The sequence below is a fragment of the Lissotriton vulgaris genome, chromosome 7, assembly GCF_964263255.1.
Source record: "Lissotriton vulgaris chromosome 7, aLisVul1.2, whole genome shotgun sequence".
Taxonomy (NCBI): Eukaryota; Metazoa; Chordata; class Amphibia; order Caudata; family Salamandridae; genus Lissotriton; species Lissotriton vulgaris.
The window spans coordinates 738,312,616-738,330,051 of NC_141695.1; positions in this window are offsets into that span (position 1 = coordinate 738,312,616).

Consider the following 17,436-nt stretch of genomic DNA (forward strand, 5'->3'; position numbering starts at 1 on the left):
CTTATCCGATGTAATGTTTTTTTAAAAATGGCAGAATTCCATTACCTTAACCAAAACAGACAGTAATCCAAAAGCATTTGGAGAATTTGATAGAAATGTTAGGATATTTTAACTCAAGGTTGGAATGTCTAGGAAGGTCAATATTTACAAAAGTTTATGTTGCTGTAAGGGGACGGAATATAGTTGGATGGCAGGTTCTTGCCAGGATGGGTCTGCACCTTGTTCCTGGTTCTGATAATCCCATTGTAGTTGGTGATCCTCCCCAGGGTTATTCCCCAGCCGGATGGTTAGAAAATGAATTGAACACATTAGATTGTATTAAGGTTACAGCTCATTCACAGGATGTTAAAAAGATTCTAGATTTATTTCCAAATTTATTTTCTGATAAACTGGGTACCGCCAAAGGGTTCCAACATCAGATAAAATTGAAACCACACTCTCAACCTTTTGTACATAAAGTTCGCCCATTACCTCTCAGTGCCAGGGGATGAATTCAAGTCTACACTCCAAAAATTGTGTGATGATGGAGCTATTGCACCATGTAACTCCTGGGAATTAGTTTCTCCCATCAATATTGTCCGGAAAAAAATCTGGCGAGGTTAGGCTATGTGCGGATTTGCGCACTTTAAACAAAAATATACTTATTGATTGTCACCCGTTCCCTAAAATTCATGAACTTCTTGCCAACTTAGGGGGTGCCAAATATTTTCCCATAATAGATCTCAGCTCAGCTTATCACCAGATTCGCTTGAAAGGTGATTCCCAGGATCTTACCACTTTTGTCACACCCTTTGGTGTTTACAAATATCTCAGACTGCCTTTTGGACTGGCCTCCACGGCCCGCGTATTCCAAAAGATCATGGATAATCTTTTTCGGGGTGTGTCAGGGGTTCAAGCTTATCAAGTCAATATTCTAGTCTTTGCCAATGACTGAGAAACACACTTAAAAACTTAACTTGTGTCCTAAGCAAATTGAATGATGTAGGTAGGACTATCAGATCTGACAAATGTCAATTTGGTACACAACAGTTAGACTATTTAGGTCATACCTTGTCTTCTCAAGGGATTAAGCCAAAGTTCTCACTTGTCAAAGCTATAAGTCATGCTGTTCCCCCCAAGGACAAGGATGCTCCTCGATAATTTTTAGGATTGGCAGAGTACTATGCCCGTTTTAGTAAAGGCTATGCTCAGATTGTGGAATCTTTGCACGCCCTATTGCTCAAAGGTACCACATTTCTTTGGTCTAATGAGGTTGCATCCTCATTTGATCAAGCTAAAAAACTGATTCTGGAAGCCACTGCTCTTCATGCTTTTCAAGATGATGCCAAATGTTTCATTATGGTGGCTGCCAGTCTCACGGGTTTCAATGCAGTTTTTGGTCAGTGGGTGGCAGGAAAAGAACACACCAAAGCTTTTTCATCAAGAATGCTTAAACCTGCAGATACCCATTACAGTACAATTGAACGTGAAGTACTCGCTTGTGTTTGGGCAATTGAAAAGTTCAAGAATTACTTTTGGGGGCGTGGGTTTGAACTATTTACTGACCACAAACCTCTTACACATTTATTAAATGGTGATGGTCTTAGAAAAACCTCTGCCAGATTAGTCAGGTTACTTTCGAAGTTGCAAGAGTTTCATTTCTCTATCAAACACATTTCTGGTTGAAGACATTTCAGGGCTTATTGCCATTCACACATGGCGTTTCATGATGCTTATGATATGGATGATATTGAGGACACAGAGTGTGTTGTGGCAGCACTCGATGCCATCAAAGAATGCCCTAGTATTACTTAACAGGCATGGTTAGAAGCTTATAGTAAGGATGATATTGTCAAACAGGTCATGCAATATATAGTAAAGGGTTGGCCAGAAAACAGGAAACTTTCTAATGAGTTGAAAGCCTTTTCCATGGTTGCTTCTGAACTTTCTTTGGTCAATGGCATGGTTATGAGGAATGAATCCCTTGTTCCTCCATCAAATTTAAGGGAGGATATTATCAAATGTGCACATCATGGCCATTTAGGCATTTCGAAAACTTTGCAAATAATCAAGTTGTACTATTGGTGGCCATCCTTAGAAGCCCAGGTCAAATTTCATATTGATTCATGCTCAGAATGCTTATTGTCAGATAAGAAGTGGAAGGTTATGAATACACCTTTACATCATGTCCCATTTCCAAGCAAACCATGGGAAAAAGTCGCAATAGATTTTTCAGGTCCTTATGATCTTTTATATCATGATTCAAATTTTTTATCTTGTTGATTGATTATCATTCAAAATGGATATATCATATGTTTTGTGACTCTCTCAGTTCCACTAATACCATCACATTTTTGAGAAAGGTTTTTTCCATTGAAGGGTCACCTTCAGCCGTGGCTCGTGGAGGGAGTTGCAGTGGGGCTGAGAGGCGGGGCGGGGGAGGGGCAGGGTGGGGGGCTACTAAAAACCGGCATATGGATAATTGGAGGTAAGTAAACAATTTAATAAATAAAACAAATTTCGTAGCATGCCCTGCATCACAAATTGCATTCCAGGGCACACTACGAAATTCATTTTATTAATTAAATTGTTTACTTACCTCCAATTATCCATATTCCGTTTTTTAGCACCCACCACCCTGCCCCTCCCTCGCCCTGCCTCTCTGCCCCACCGCAACTCCCTCCACGGGCCGCAGCTATTCGCCTTCTATTATTGTTAGTGACAATGGTACACATTTCATTTCTCAGAAATTCTTGGCATTTTTAGCAGAAAGGGATGTCACTCCTTTCAAAGTTGTGTTATACTCACCATCCTCTAATGGTTTACTAGAAAGGGCTAATAGATTGGTTAAAGATGCAATGCAGGCAGCCCTTTCCTCAGGTAAAGATGTTCAGGATTTTTTGCACCACGGGTCTTCCTCCTTTTTCATTATTGAGAGGTAGGAAGGTTCACACTACGTTGTGCCCCAATTGGTTGCAAAGTAAACAAATCAAGATTACACACAATGAGAAAGATCTTGCAGCTCGTGTTGTAGAAAAACAAGTTCATATGAAAGAGGTGCATGACCAAAAGAAAGTTTTTAATAATTCTGATTTGAGGATCAATGATTGGGTTCTTTTTAAGAATCCAAAAAGGGTGACAAAAGGCTTATCTAGATTTTCTTCTCCTGTGCAGGTTATAAATGTCAGTAAAAGTTCGGCATTCCTTGGTAATAAGGGATGGTGGAATAAAAGGTCACTTGTCCGCCTTTCTGATTCAAAGGTTTCCGCTTTACTCAAATTATCCAAGCAGCAGTTGGAACAATCTGACTGGACAACTTGGTTACATGATTCATCATCTTTTGCTTCTTCGTTAGTTTCTCAGAAGGAAATTGGTGAATCTATTGGTGGACAATTGCATAATGTACTTCCTTATGAGGGACAATTGTGTAATGAGGTTCCTCATGATAATACTGGATCTAAATCTGCTTCACCTGTTGCTTTGGGTACTCGCTCTAGAAGATTGCCTGTTAGATTTAATAATTTTGTTTTGTCTTAAAAAAGCTACTTTATTTTCTGTTTCTTATAGCTCTGTTTCTCTTTTGTTTGTTGGAAAGAGAGAAGTTATAATGTGCTGCAACTGCCCGCTGTCGTGCTGGTTGCGCGAGGGTGCATCCTGCAGCTTATGTATGTATTTGATTGTGATTCCACGGTCGGGCCTCGAATGATGCATGCCAGGATTCCACCAACGATGATCAGTTGATAGAGATCCTGGTACGCAGCAGGAGCGCATGGCTGTGGGTGCTATAATTTTAAATACATCTTCTTCTTACCAGATCTCTTTGCAAGCATCTTCATTTCAGGAGCCTAGAACTATATCAAGTTTGTTAAAGTAGATACTGTTGTAATGGGAGTAGGCACTGGCTATAGAAGATGACAATAACGAGCGCTCCAAGGAGCACAGTAGTAATTAATTATATAAGTTTTGTAATTAATTTATTTTGAAAGTTATGTTATAGGTGCGTGTTGTGGCGATTGTAGGGGAATAGAGTGGAAAGTAAATTAATTATACGTACTCAATGATTAAATTTTATTTATTGTTAATTATTTAAATGATTGTTTATTATGCGAATTGTGTAATTAATGTATTATTTAAATTATATATTATGTGCGTGTTGTGGAGTTTGTAGGGGTAAGGGCGGGAAGTAAATTCATCATAAATAATTAATAAATGTCTTAAAATTATTAATCATTTAGTTGATAATCTTATACATTTTTGAACTTATTTATTTTTTTAAGTTATGTTTTAGGTGTGGGTTGTGGAGTTTGAAGGGGTACAGGGTGGGAAGTAAAATAATTATGCAAAATTATAAATAGAAAGTCAAAAATAATGTAATTGATAATTAATTATGTAAGCTGTGTAATTAAGATATTTTTAAGTTATAATTCAGAAGCGTGTTATTCTTATAGGGGTAAAGGTGGGAAGTGAATTAAAATAGTTAATTAAATATCACTTAATTATTATTAATTGTTTAATTGATAATCAATTGTGTAAACTGTGTAATTATTATAATTGTTAAGATATATTTTAGGTGTGGGATTTTTGATATTTAGGGGTACAGGGTGGGAAGTTAACTGAGAAATGTTTTTAATAATTCATTATTAATTATTTAATTGATGATTACTTAAATTGTTAAATTATCATATTTGTTGTTATATTTTAGGTGTGTGCTGTTTAGTTTATAGAGATATAGGGCCTCATTATGATGGAGGATTTTCCGCCTCCTCCGGGCCGGGGGAAGCCACCTCCGGCCCGGAGGAGGCGGAAAATCCTCTGCGGACTCACCAAAGACCCACCGCCGCATCAAGATGGCTGGCGGGTCTTGGTTACTGTCCGCTGCTTTTCCGCCGCGGTCAGATTACAACCGGGGCGGAAAAGCTCTCATTTGGCTGGCAGTGTCTATCAGACACCGCCAGCCAAATTAGGAAGCATTTGTAAACATGCTTTTCCGCAGCGGTTTTTCCGCCGTGGAAAAGCATGTGTACTTTTGATTTTGGGGGCCCGTTGCGGGTCCCCAGGGTGTTGGCGGGTAGGGGGTGCACATGGGGGGTACCTATGGTACCCCCCAGCATTTACTTGCACAAAGGGGCAGGCACCGCGCGGTGCCTGCCGCTTTGTGCATGTAAATGTTAAACATGCACTTTTAACATTGCGGCGGGTGCTGCTTGAAGCAGCACCCGCCGCAATGTTAAATATCCAGGATGTGACCGCCAGGGTGGCGGTCACATCCTAATCGCACATGAGGGAACGCCGCAGCCCATGCGGACGTTCCCTCATCCTCTGGGGACTTGCGTCCGTCCGCGATCCTAATGAGGCCCATAGTGTGGGAAGTTATTTAAGTAATAATAAATGCAACATTATTTATTAATTCTTTAAAAATTGTGTTTATTATTATATAATGTGTTAATAGTGTTATGCTTTTTATTTGAATAAATGGCCGTTATGACTGTGAGAATATAGTGTGGTATTTTAGTGACATTTTTATTATTTGTTTTAATTGATAGTCATTTTTAGAAAATGTAATAAATATGTTATTTTTGTGAACATGGTGACATAATTTTACAGTTGAAACATTTATATTTTTTTGTTTTTTAATGGAGATGGTAAAAAATATGTTATTTGCTTGGGGTAAACTACTCTCTCTCTCTACTGTTGCACCAACTGGGAATAGTAAATTTAACTCCGCCAGAGTCCAACGTTTTTCCTACTTTTGTATAGACTGGAGAGGGACTAGTTCATTTAACCCCTTTTGAGTCCAACACTTTCCCGACTGTTGCACATACTGGAGTGGGAATAGTGAATTAAACCCCCTCTGCGTCCAATGCTTTCCCTACTGTTGCACAGCCTGGAGTGGGGAAAGTAAAATGAATCCCTACTGAGTCCAATTCTTCCCCTACTTATTGTAGTATGAATAGTACATTTTACCCCATCTGAGTCCAATGTTGTTCCTACTATTTCACCCGCCGGAGTGGGAATTTTACCCCTCCTGAGTCAAACACTTTACTGTTGTGCATATTGGACTGTTAATAGTAAATGTTACCCCCCCTGAGTCCAACACTTTTCCTACTGTTGCGCATATTGGAGTGGGAATAGTACATTTTAGCCCTCCTTTGTCCAATGCTTCCCCTACTGTTGCAAAAACTAGAGTGGGAATAGCAAATGTAACCCCTTCTGAATGTAGAGCTGTCCCTACTGTTGCACACAGTGGGGTGGGAATAGTACATTCTACCCCACCTCAGTCCAAAGCTTTCCCTACTGTTGCATAGACTGGAGTGGGAATAGTACATTTTACCCCTCCTGAGTCCAACGCATTGACTACCGTTGCACAGACTGGAGTGAGAATATTAAATGTAACCCCTCCATAGTCCAGCACTTTCCCAACTGTTGCACCGACTGGAATGGGAAAAGTACATTTTACCCCTCCTGGGTTTAGGGCTTTCTCTATTGTTGTACAAATTTGAGCAGAAATAGTATATTTTTTATTTATACAGTTTAATTTTTTTATTAATAGTGTTAAAATATATAGTATTGTCATGTGTTCGTGTATTTACATTTATATTTTTACTAGCAGCCCGTCCCGACGTTGTCCGGGTATGAATTGCTGCCGGCCAGTCGTATATTGTTTTGTAGGATTTCGTTTTGATAGCATTTCTTATCTGTGACAGGCCTGTGAAACGCTCCAATTCACAGTGCACTGCTGATGCACTTAAGAGTGCGCGTTCAGTAGTGTGTGAACTCGAGTTTTCCTACTTTATTTTCCCTTGTAATATTATATAGCGCGAGCTTGACAACATGGCATGGGCACAATTTACATTACAGTAGAAACATTTATTTGTGGTAGGCACGGCGAGACAAAGCGATTTGCCTGGAATCACGGGATGTTGAGCTGATACCGAGATTCGAACGTAGCTCCCCAGCTCTAAAGTTCGCAATTCTAGAACTTGTGGCTGGAGGTGTGTCTAGAAAGTGTATGTCGGTGCTGGCCATCAATGAGCGAGACCTGTGCATTTTTCAAATCGGTGGTGAAAAAATATGAGTATGTTGCTGGAGATGTGGGCCGCCGTACCACCAATGTACTTACCGGGGGAGGGTAAACACCCATTATTCCGCAACTTTCTTTCCGCATACCATCACTCCGCATACTTTCATTACGAAAGTACCATGACTCCGCAATGCCATTATAACTCATGGCATTACATTTTATATGCTATTACCACGCATACATTTACTACAAAATTTGTTGTAAATACATGAATGGTAAAAGCATGTTTTTTTAAAAAGTTTGGATAATGTAAGTATGGGTGTAGGGGTATATGTTTTGGGGTACTGAGGTATATGTTTCGGGGTGTTTGGGTATTTTAAGGGTTCAGATATAGTTTTGGGTTATGGGGTAAAGGGGTAGTTTTAGGGTTTAGGGATAGGTATGGGTTTTGGGGTACAGGGGTATTTTTAGGGTTCAGGGCTAGGTTTGGGTTTTGGGGTATTGGGGTATTTTTAGGGTTCAGGGGTAGGTTTTGGTTTTGGGGTACAGGGGTATTTTAAGGGTTCAGGGTTAGGTTTGGGTTTTGGGGTACAGGGGTATTTTTAGGGTTCAGAGCTAGTTTGGGGTTTTGGGGTACAGGGGTATTTTAGGGTTCAGGGGTAGGTTTGGGTGTACAGGGTTATTTTTATGGTTCAGGGCTAGGTTTGGGTTTTGGGGTACAGGGGTATTTTTAGGGTTCAGGGGTAGGTTTGGGTTTTGGGGTACAGGGGGATTTTAGGGTTTAGGGGTGGGTTTGGGGTACAGGGGTATTATTAGGGTTCAGGGCTAGGTTTGGGTTTTGGGGTACAGGGGTATTTTTAGGGTTCAGGGTTAGGTTTGGGTTTGAGGTACAGGGGTATTTATAGGGTTCAGGGCTCTGTTTGAGTTTTGGGGTTCAGGGGTATTTTTAGGGTTTAGGGATAGGTTTGGGTTTTAGGGTACAGGGTATATTTATAGGGTTAAGATGGGTTAGTGTTTAAGGGTGTTGGGGTATCTTAAGGAGTAAGGGTGGGTTATGATTATGGGGTGCAGGGGTATTTAAAGGGAACAGGGTGGACACCCGGAGCTGGAATGTACAGAACCTGGGAAGAAAAAACAATGAAATATTGGGCACAACGCTAGCTTTTTTTCTGTAATTCCATGCCCCGCGCACGCCCCAGCACACGATATGAGACATGGCATGAAGGGCGGAACATACCACACGCCCCCAGCGTTTGTCACGCCCACAGCACAACACTGACACGCCCACAAGGGACTACTTTGCTGGCACGGTTCTTTTACCTTTTAAATGTATATGGTGGGTGTCTGCATAGCCTATGTCCTTCTGCTGCAACTGCCCTCTCCAACGCTATATTGGGTGTTGTGATTGGTGCTGTGGTTCCTGAGATTACCCGTCTCAAAGGTTTGGGCTCTCTCTTTATTGTATTAGTATAGATATACATAAATGTATGATATATTTTGTGAAACATATTTTTATATATTGTCTACATTTTATGTTTATGATTAAAATGGAAATACTTTTATAAAAATGCAGTTTATTTACTGCACTTTTTAATTTTATATATATATATATATATATCTATATATATATATATATATATATATATATATATATATATATAGATATATATATAGATATATATATTACCTACTGGCGGTCGCCAGTAGGTATATATAGTAAGGATTCTTTCCCTATGGGATGTTTGAAAATTCTATGTCTAATAACTTTGGCGTTTGTGGACGGAATTGGCTGAAATTTTCAGGAAAATGGCACATTTTGTTTCTGAGCAGCTTCTGAAAATTTGGGGGGGGTTTGTCAAGGGGCGCCGAGAAAAAAGGGGGGTGCCAAAACGTGTTTTTCCCATTCATTTTTCCATATGGCGGTTGGCCTCACTTTTAGTCTGAACGGCTGAATGGATTTGCACGAAACATGGCAAAATTGTAGGGACTGGTAGCCCGATGTGCCTTTGCTAGGTCTCAAGATTTGTGCTCCTGTGGATTTTGAGAAATTAACGTTCAAAAATATATATATATCTGTGACAGCGTCCCGGGTAGAGCTCCGGTTCGCGTACTTGTCGCGTAACGGAGCTTTGCGAAGCGAAGCTGATTGGCTCTCCGGTGTCTGTCAACATTCTAAACAGTCCGGAGCGGCCGCCATCTTGTCTCTCGGTAGGATCGAGAGACAAGAGGAGGCCAAAACAAAGGGGGAAATGACCATAAGGGGGCATAGTAGATCCTCCCTGACCCCCTAGGTTTGATGTAGAGTTTTACAAAGGGCCCCGCGGGGCAAAACATTTTTTTTATTTTTTTTTGCGTGGGATGCTCCCGGGAAGCGGCCTGGGGAGCGTTCTATGAGGAAAAAAGAATGATAGACTTTTCAAATATTGTATGTTAATTGATTGTTTGTTTTGTTGTTTTTTTTTTATTTACTATATAACACAAAAAAGTTGCACGGTATATTTTAAGTCTCATTTTATATAATATCTTTTGGGTACTTTTTCAGCATTTTCAAATAAAAAAGAATAATGTCTGAAACAATTTTAATTTATAAAATTTAAATTTATTGCTCCGATTTCTCAAAATCTAAAAGTATTTGCAACATTATTTCATCTGGTATGTCGTTCTTTTCATTCCATTCTTCAATTTCATCAACACATTTAATTAATTCTTGGTCTACAGTGTCATCCAAAAAGTCTATTTCATCTTTTTCTTCCTTTATTTATTTCAAATGAAATATTATTTTCCTTTGTTTGGGCTTCCATTTTCTTGCTGTAAATTGCATAAAAAATAATTATATCAGTAGAGATAGAGCACTGTTGGGTTTAAGTTCAGAGAGGTACTTGTGAGTTTATAACAGAGAAGTTATCTTTGGGCAGTGTATGGTTTCAGGCGTGAAGTAGTACTATTAAAAAGAGCCTGTGAAGAAGCCTAAGTAAATTCATAATTATACAAGCCTTTCTCAATGTTTAACTGTTACAGAGGGACACTGGATAACTATCTGAAAATGTTTTTCCAAATTAATTTAAAGTGCATAACATACTTCTCCTTTCAAATTTATAAAATAACATCTTACCTTTAAAAAGAAGTTGAAGTTATTAGTGAAAATCCTATTGAAATGTACACCAGGAAGAAGTAGTCAAAATGGCTGTGTTTCCTTCTCTTCCTTTATATATATTCAGGTACATAACCAATCAAATTTCAGGTAAAAAAAATGAAAATGAAAGTAACATTTTCATTGGTTGTCAATTCCAACACTTCAGATGTGTTTTGTGAAGTAATTTACCTCAGGGTATTTACAGAGGTCCACAGGCTAAATGGCTAAATGGATTTCCAAATAAATTTATGAAAATGGTAGGGATTGGTATGTAGTATCAGCTAATCTATATTTGGTGAAAGTGTTTCCAGTCGTTTGTTTGTAAATTACTTTCCCACCTTTTTTAATGGAGCGCTTTCCGGAAAGCGCCCCGGTACGCGAACCAGCAGCATTACGGGAGTCCACCATTTTGTGTTTCAGTCGAATTAAGATACAAGATGGAGGGCAAATAATGTCCAGAATGGGTAGAAGGGGGCACGGTAGACGTATTTTGACCCCTTAGGTTTTCTGAGGGTGGCTGAGGAGGCCCATATATGCGGGAAAAAAAAAATTTTAAGAAATTTCGCGCGGTTAGCTTCCGGTTCGCGAACCGGGTAGCGTTCCGGGGAGCGTAGTTTGTTGAAAATTAGTGAAAAAAGTTAGAGAAAAATAATAATTGTGAGTGATTAGATGTAGGGTAGCTCTGAGAAGAGCTTTTGGGTTTATGGTACATTTAGGTACTTATAAGTAGGTACCAATGAATTAAATTCAAAATGAAAATTCTGTTGCCCTAATCTGAGAAATGAACTCCATCTCCTCTATAGATATCTTGCATGCAAAAACGCAAGTTATTGTTGTACATGGAGCCCATTCCATGGTCTCTCATGTAAGCTGAAACAGATTTGTTTACATGCTTCCTCGACTTCTCAATTTGTGGACAAAATTGGTTCGACCCCCTCCATTTCTGTCTTTGGCATATATTTGAATATACCAAGGCAGTTTGAGGAAAAAGTGCCATTAATTGTTCAAAGGTGTCCTTTAAAAGCATTTCTAGACCTACCCCAGTCAAAGTGCCCAAATCATTACCTCCACAGTGCACAATTAACAGGTCAGGTTTTGGCAAATGCATAAAGGTTTTCACCAATGGTATCAATTGGTGACATTTTAATCCTCTGTGGCCAAACCACTTAATTTCCACATCTTGTAAATTGAGGTTAGGTAAATTTCTGTTCTCAGCATACCTTTGAGCCCAGTAGATGTAACTATGTCCAACAATCCAGACAGTAAACATGGTGAGAGAAGTTTCTGCTGCATTCAGATGAAGTGTGGTAATGAAATGGCAGATGAAACAGTAGGAGTTTGTAAAGAAAAAAAAACTGTGGAGTTTCAGTGCTAATGATTCACTAGCAGTGATTGGTGGATTTCCATTTCTGAAAACAGAAAGTTAGGGTGCATGGATGTGTTCTTTGAAAGATGTAATTTGAATGGTCAAGGAAAAAACATTTAATGAAAGATTGCACTGGATACGCAGGTGCACTGAGAGTTCAGAGTTCAATTGAAACATTGTTGTGTGAACTTGCAAACATCAGAGATCTTTCAGGAGGTGGTTGCTATGCAAAAAAGGCAGAGAGGGCAGAGGGGGGAAGGATTTTGATTTGAAAAAAGTGAGGGAAGAGTTTTGATTGGCTGACATGAGAGATATGTGTGATGAATATCAGCATTTCTGTGCTTTCTATAGCTGAAGCCTCTGGAGTGCATACTCTTTGTTCTGCTGAAGACAATTTGGTGTATTTCTGAGACTGTTTTGAAACTCATAAAGTATTTGCTAAGGTGAGAAATGATTTATTTAATTTAGATAGACTATATTATGCTTTAAGGACAAAATTATGAAGAAAGCTGTGTTTTTAAAATGTTGCTTTGTCTAAAGTGTTTTACAAATAGATGTTGTTTCTTTGAGAAATTGTAATTGAAAATAATGTGAAGTATTAGCACTGTCAGGGTGTTTTTGTACATAGGAGCTGTGCAGTGTTTTCAAATTATTACTTGAAAATCGTTTTTGAGGAAAAGGAATGCTTTTAAAATTTATCACAAGGAAAAAATGGTGTCTGTTTCTTTATAAGGCATTTGAGTATCTCTGATGTTATTTTTCCCATTTTAAGTTAAGAGCTTTCGCCGTGGGGCTTGTTCCTTGTAAATATGCTCCCACCTGTGCTTGGCAAATTTAGATTTTGATTCTCTGAGTTACATAGCCATGTTAAAAGTGTCCCAAAAAATGGCGCAAGGGCAATCAAAAACCCCTTTCATATGTCTTAAGGACATTTTAAGTCATTTCCTCTTGAATGTAGGTATACAATTGATTTATATGTTGTGTTTAAAAACGTTTTTTTTAAAATCAATTACATTTCTGGATATGTACTGCTAGAGCTTCATAGGTTGTTTGGGGCATATTTATAAGGCATTTAAGTGTCTCTGATGTTATTTTTCCCATTTTAATTTAAGACCTTTCCCCGTGGTGCACGTTCCTTGTAAATATGCTTCCATCTGTGCTTGGCAAATTTAGATTTTGATTATTTGACCTACATAGCCATGTTAAAAGTGATCCAAAAATGGTGCAAAGGCTTTAAAAAAACACTTTCATGAGTCTTAAGACATTTTAAGTCACTGAGGAAACACAGGTGATGTGATTGTGCAATGAGGAAAAGAAACTCCACATTTTTCAATTACATCACCTGTGTTTCCTAAGTTTATGAATAACATTGTGCAGATGAAGAGCTTACGCCGTGTGGCTTGTTCCTTGCAATTATGCTTCCACCTGTGCTTGGCAAATTTAGATTTTGATTCTCTGAGTTACATAGCCATGTTAAAAGTGTCCCAAAAAATGGTGCAAGGGCAATGCAAAACCCCTTTCATGTGTCTTAAGGACATTTTAAGTCATTTCCTCTTGAATGTAGGTATACAATTGATTTATATGTTGTGTTTAAAAACGTTTTTTTTTAAATCAATTACATTTCTGGATATGTACTGCTAGAGCTTCATAGGTTGTTTGGGGCATATTTATAAGGCATTTAAGTGTCTCTGATGTTATTTTTCCCATTTTAATTTAAGACCTTTCCCCGTGGTGCACGTTCCTTGTAAATATGCTTCCATCTGTGCTTGGCAAATTTAGATTTTGATTATTTGACTTACATAGCCATGTTAAAAGTGATCCAAAAATGGTGCAAAGGCTTTAAAAAAACACTTTCATGAGTCTTAGGGCATTTTAAGTCACTGAGGAAACACAGGTGATGTGATTGTGCAATGAGGAAAAGAAACTCCACATTTTTCAATTACATCACCTGTGTTTCCTAAGTTTATGAATAACATTGTGCAGATGAAGTTTAGGTCTGTCCACGGACACAAAAGAGCTCTGGCCTTTGTTCAAGAGTGAAGTGGACATGACTTACTTCATTGGTAGGCCTTCACATGTATTATCTCCTCTGTACTCTGCAGCGGTGGTGCAAAAGATTTGCTATGTGGCGACATATTTTCAACTTGATGTATCTAGACAGATGTGTCATGCTGTAAAGTCCTGTGCCACATGAAACTTGCGTCAGGTTTCATATAGGTGTTTTGTTGCAGGGTGGGCATTCATTTGCATGAAAGCCCTGTAAAAGTAACACAGTGAAATTTAGAAGATTTCACTGAGTCAGCTTTATAGCATTCCTGAATCAAATCCTTATGGCTGTTTGAAACAGGCATAAGGAGTGAAGCACCATGCAATGTGTGGCTTCCTCCTGTGCATTGCAGTAGACATGTCGTGTTTACGATGTGACTTGTGCAATGTGTTGCTTTTGCGGCACTGATGCGTGATGCATCTGTGCTGTTTTTATTCAATGGTGTTCTACAATGTAAATGTGCCACACCATGAGTAGCAGAGCAGTGGTGCACGTTAACTGGTGCATTCCTTGGGATGTGCCAGTTAATATAAATCTGTCCCTATACATTTAAGTATGTGCAGGGGACACAGAGTTGGTGAGGCTTATCCTAGGTTAAGAAGAGATGAGTCCTGTTTACTAAAGACTTAGACATAGGCCTCACCTCTTCAGCATTATTGGACATGGTTAAATAATAGCTGCAAAATGATACTCTTGTTAAACAATTTTACTATTCTAGTCTCTGAGATTTGTGTCTTTGTATGCAACATCTCATTGTTGTTCTCTTTTTTTAAAGATTACGACAACATCAAGCATGAGTGATAATGAGCAATCGGTTGATCTCGATCTTATCGTTGAACTTGTCATTGAAACGTCAGTGGAAGTAGATCCCTTAGATCATTTAAATCCTGAGGATGATGAAGAATATGATGAGAATGCTGATTTGTCAGAATTGTATGATATAGGGTGGGAAGCTGATCTGCTTGAGCCTATGTAGTAAAAATGTAAACCGTTTCATTTAAAATTAAACAAAAGTTCAAAAATAGTTTGTGTGTAGTGTCTTTATTAAAATAATCAAATATGCTCGTAAAATTAGTTCAGATTCACATATAAAACAACACAGGTAAAATGTAGAAGCATTTAATTTCTTTGCTACTATTTGTGATTTCTAAATTTGCCAATGCACTAAAAATTATTCTATGTTAAAATAACAAGCAGGGTGTTAAGTTTTTGATGACTGTTATTGATTTACTGTTTTGTAATAGTGATTAATAACATTTTTTATTATATTTTAGCACAGATTCAACTGCAGATTATTTCAAAATTTGAAAATGCCAACTAAGAATCGAATTAGAAAGGCTACAAGACGTCAAAGACAGCAGGTCCATCAATTACTGCAGCAGTCCTCTACAAAAAAAACTTGTCAAGTCACCAAGAAAGCACCGGGTAAGACCACAAAATCATTCATAAGAAAAATTTGTAGTAAAAAAAGTATTTCTACAGAAAATGTTTCAGTCCAGAAAAAGAGAAGCAATTTAAACGGAAAGGAAGGGCCAATCAAAAATGTTACTGCTAGAGCAAGAGATAACTCTGTGCATGATAGCAGAAGGAAAGAACAGTTTAGGGACATTCGTAAACGAATGTTCCGCAACAGGATAATTGGCAATTTGTTAAAAAATATTAACAAAGGTCAACAGAAAGTGGTTTTTTATAAAAGAAAAAAAAAGTTGAGAAAGTTATTGATCAGGCATTTGAAATTAAACGAAAGTTATTTATTTTGATAATCAACAGAATTAGGACGGTAAACAAGGTAATTTATGATTTCAAAACAAATAGTAGATGGAAGAGAATAATTAATCGTAGTAATTTTTGTGATGTTTTCTCTGGAGACTGGATGCATAGTTCAAGTTCTGAGGCATTTTTTAATGAGGAGAGTTATTTCCAGGATAATGATTTGGTGCATGCAGTTGACACCAGTGGTCGAGCTTATGAAGTGAAAGATGGATGTCCAGTTGAAAAAGAAAAACTTGTGACAACAGAGACAAAAGAGGTGTTAGGTAATGAGGTTTTAGGAAGACGTCCAAAGGGTCCTGTGTACACCTGGAACTGTAGTAGTATTTGCAGTGTGCAACAGGATTCAATCGATTTGCTTTGTGATTTTGTACGGACATTTAATAAGAAAAGTTTGAAGCAGAAAATGAAGTTGTTGCAAGAATTAGATCCTTGCAGAGTGAGAGAAGTGACAGGTTTACATGGTCATTCACTGGCTTGTCTTTCCAGGAGAGTATGCCAGAGTGTTTTTCATCATTTTAGGATGCTAGCAGTGCATCATAATAAAGTGAGGAAATTAGTTAGAATGTTGTATTACGCTAAGAGTCTAGCAATTATGCTTAAACAATTATGTGCTGCTCTTTTCCATGGTTGTGAAATAGATGTGAAGAATATTTGTGAAGAAATTGAGTTTTGTTACTTTGGAAGTAAAGAGGAGAATGTTCAAATTAACCCAGAAGAAGAGGGTAATCTTGAAGATAATGTACAGGTTTCCAGTACAGATAATTTTCAGAAGGAAATTGCCACGTTTCAGGTGAAATCAAGTGAGAGGCCTAATTTCAGTTGTGTGTGTTGTCGACGCACTTATTATAAGAATCAGACTAAGTTAGTGGATTTATATGCAGAAAGTGAAAGGGAAAATAATAGTGAATGGAAGGATTTCGCAACATACTTGATGGTAGAAAATTGTTTTGATTTGGGATCGGATCAACGTGTGTGTACTTATTGTTGTAACAAATTAAACCAAAACCAGATGCCTGCTAGGTCGGTTCATAATAATCTGGAATTGGTTGAGATTCCTTCTGAATTGAAGGATTTAAATACTTATGAATCTATTTTGATTCAAAGTATCCATCCCTTTCAGGCTATTGTAAGAATGGAGCCAAAGACAGGGAAGTTGCCTACATCAGATTTACAGAGAGGATTAAAGGGAAGAGTTGTTTATTTGCCTCTAGATTTGAACAAAAACATTAACACAATTGGAATAGAGAAAGTGGAAGAGGAACCTCTAGTTATCATAGTTAATGGTGTTCCAACAAAGAGTAAGAAAATATGGCAAGATTTAGTGGATGTTAGGAAAGTCAAAAAGGCAACATTGTATTTAAAAAATAATAATAAGTACCATAAGAATGTATATGTTGCAGAAGAGGAAGTAAGTGAGGAAGAGGATAGCGATTTGTGTGCTGGTCAAATTGAAAAAGTAGAAGCCTCTAAAAAGGAAGAAATATATGAACATTATAGTGTTCATCCTTTGCATTCCAAGGAAGTTATGGGGAATGCTATTGAGTTGTTTCAAATGAAACAAGCCAAAGGGAGTCCCATTAGTGTTTGGGAGGAAAGTTTGGAAGCTCGATGTTTCCCACAGCTATTTCCCACAGGTCGAGGAGGACGATATGATGAGCGACCTGTTCAAATTCCTGCTTCAGAATACCGGACTTTACGATTGTATGCAGAAGATGCTAGATTTCGACAATGCATTCCCTATTTGTTTCATCTCCTGTTTGAAAGCGATCTGTCAGGACTGTCATATGCAGTGAACCACATCTTGAAAAGTGGTATACAGATGCGAAACATCTCGGCAAGGGACTTTATGGATAAAGTCAATGTCCAAGACAGTATTTTGGATTCTCACCTGATTAATCTGATGGCGTGTCAGCGTGGTACTAACGAGTACTGGTACCGTCGTCATGGTGATTTAAAATGTATGCTGAGGAACTTAGGAACTCCAACATGGTTCCTCACTCCCAGCTGTGCCGAGTATAGCTGGGAAGACTTACTTGAATTTCTACGAGAGGCAAATGGTAACATTGAAAATATTGAATTCAAGACACCCGGAGAACTGTGCTCTTTGGATCCAGTGA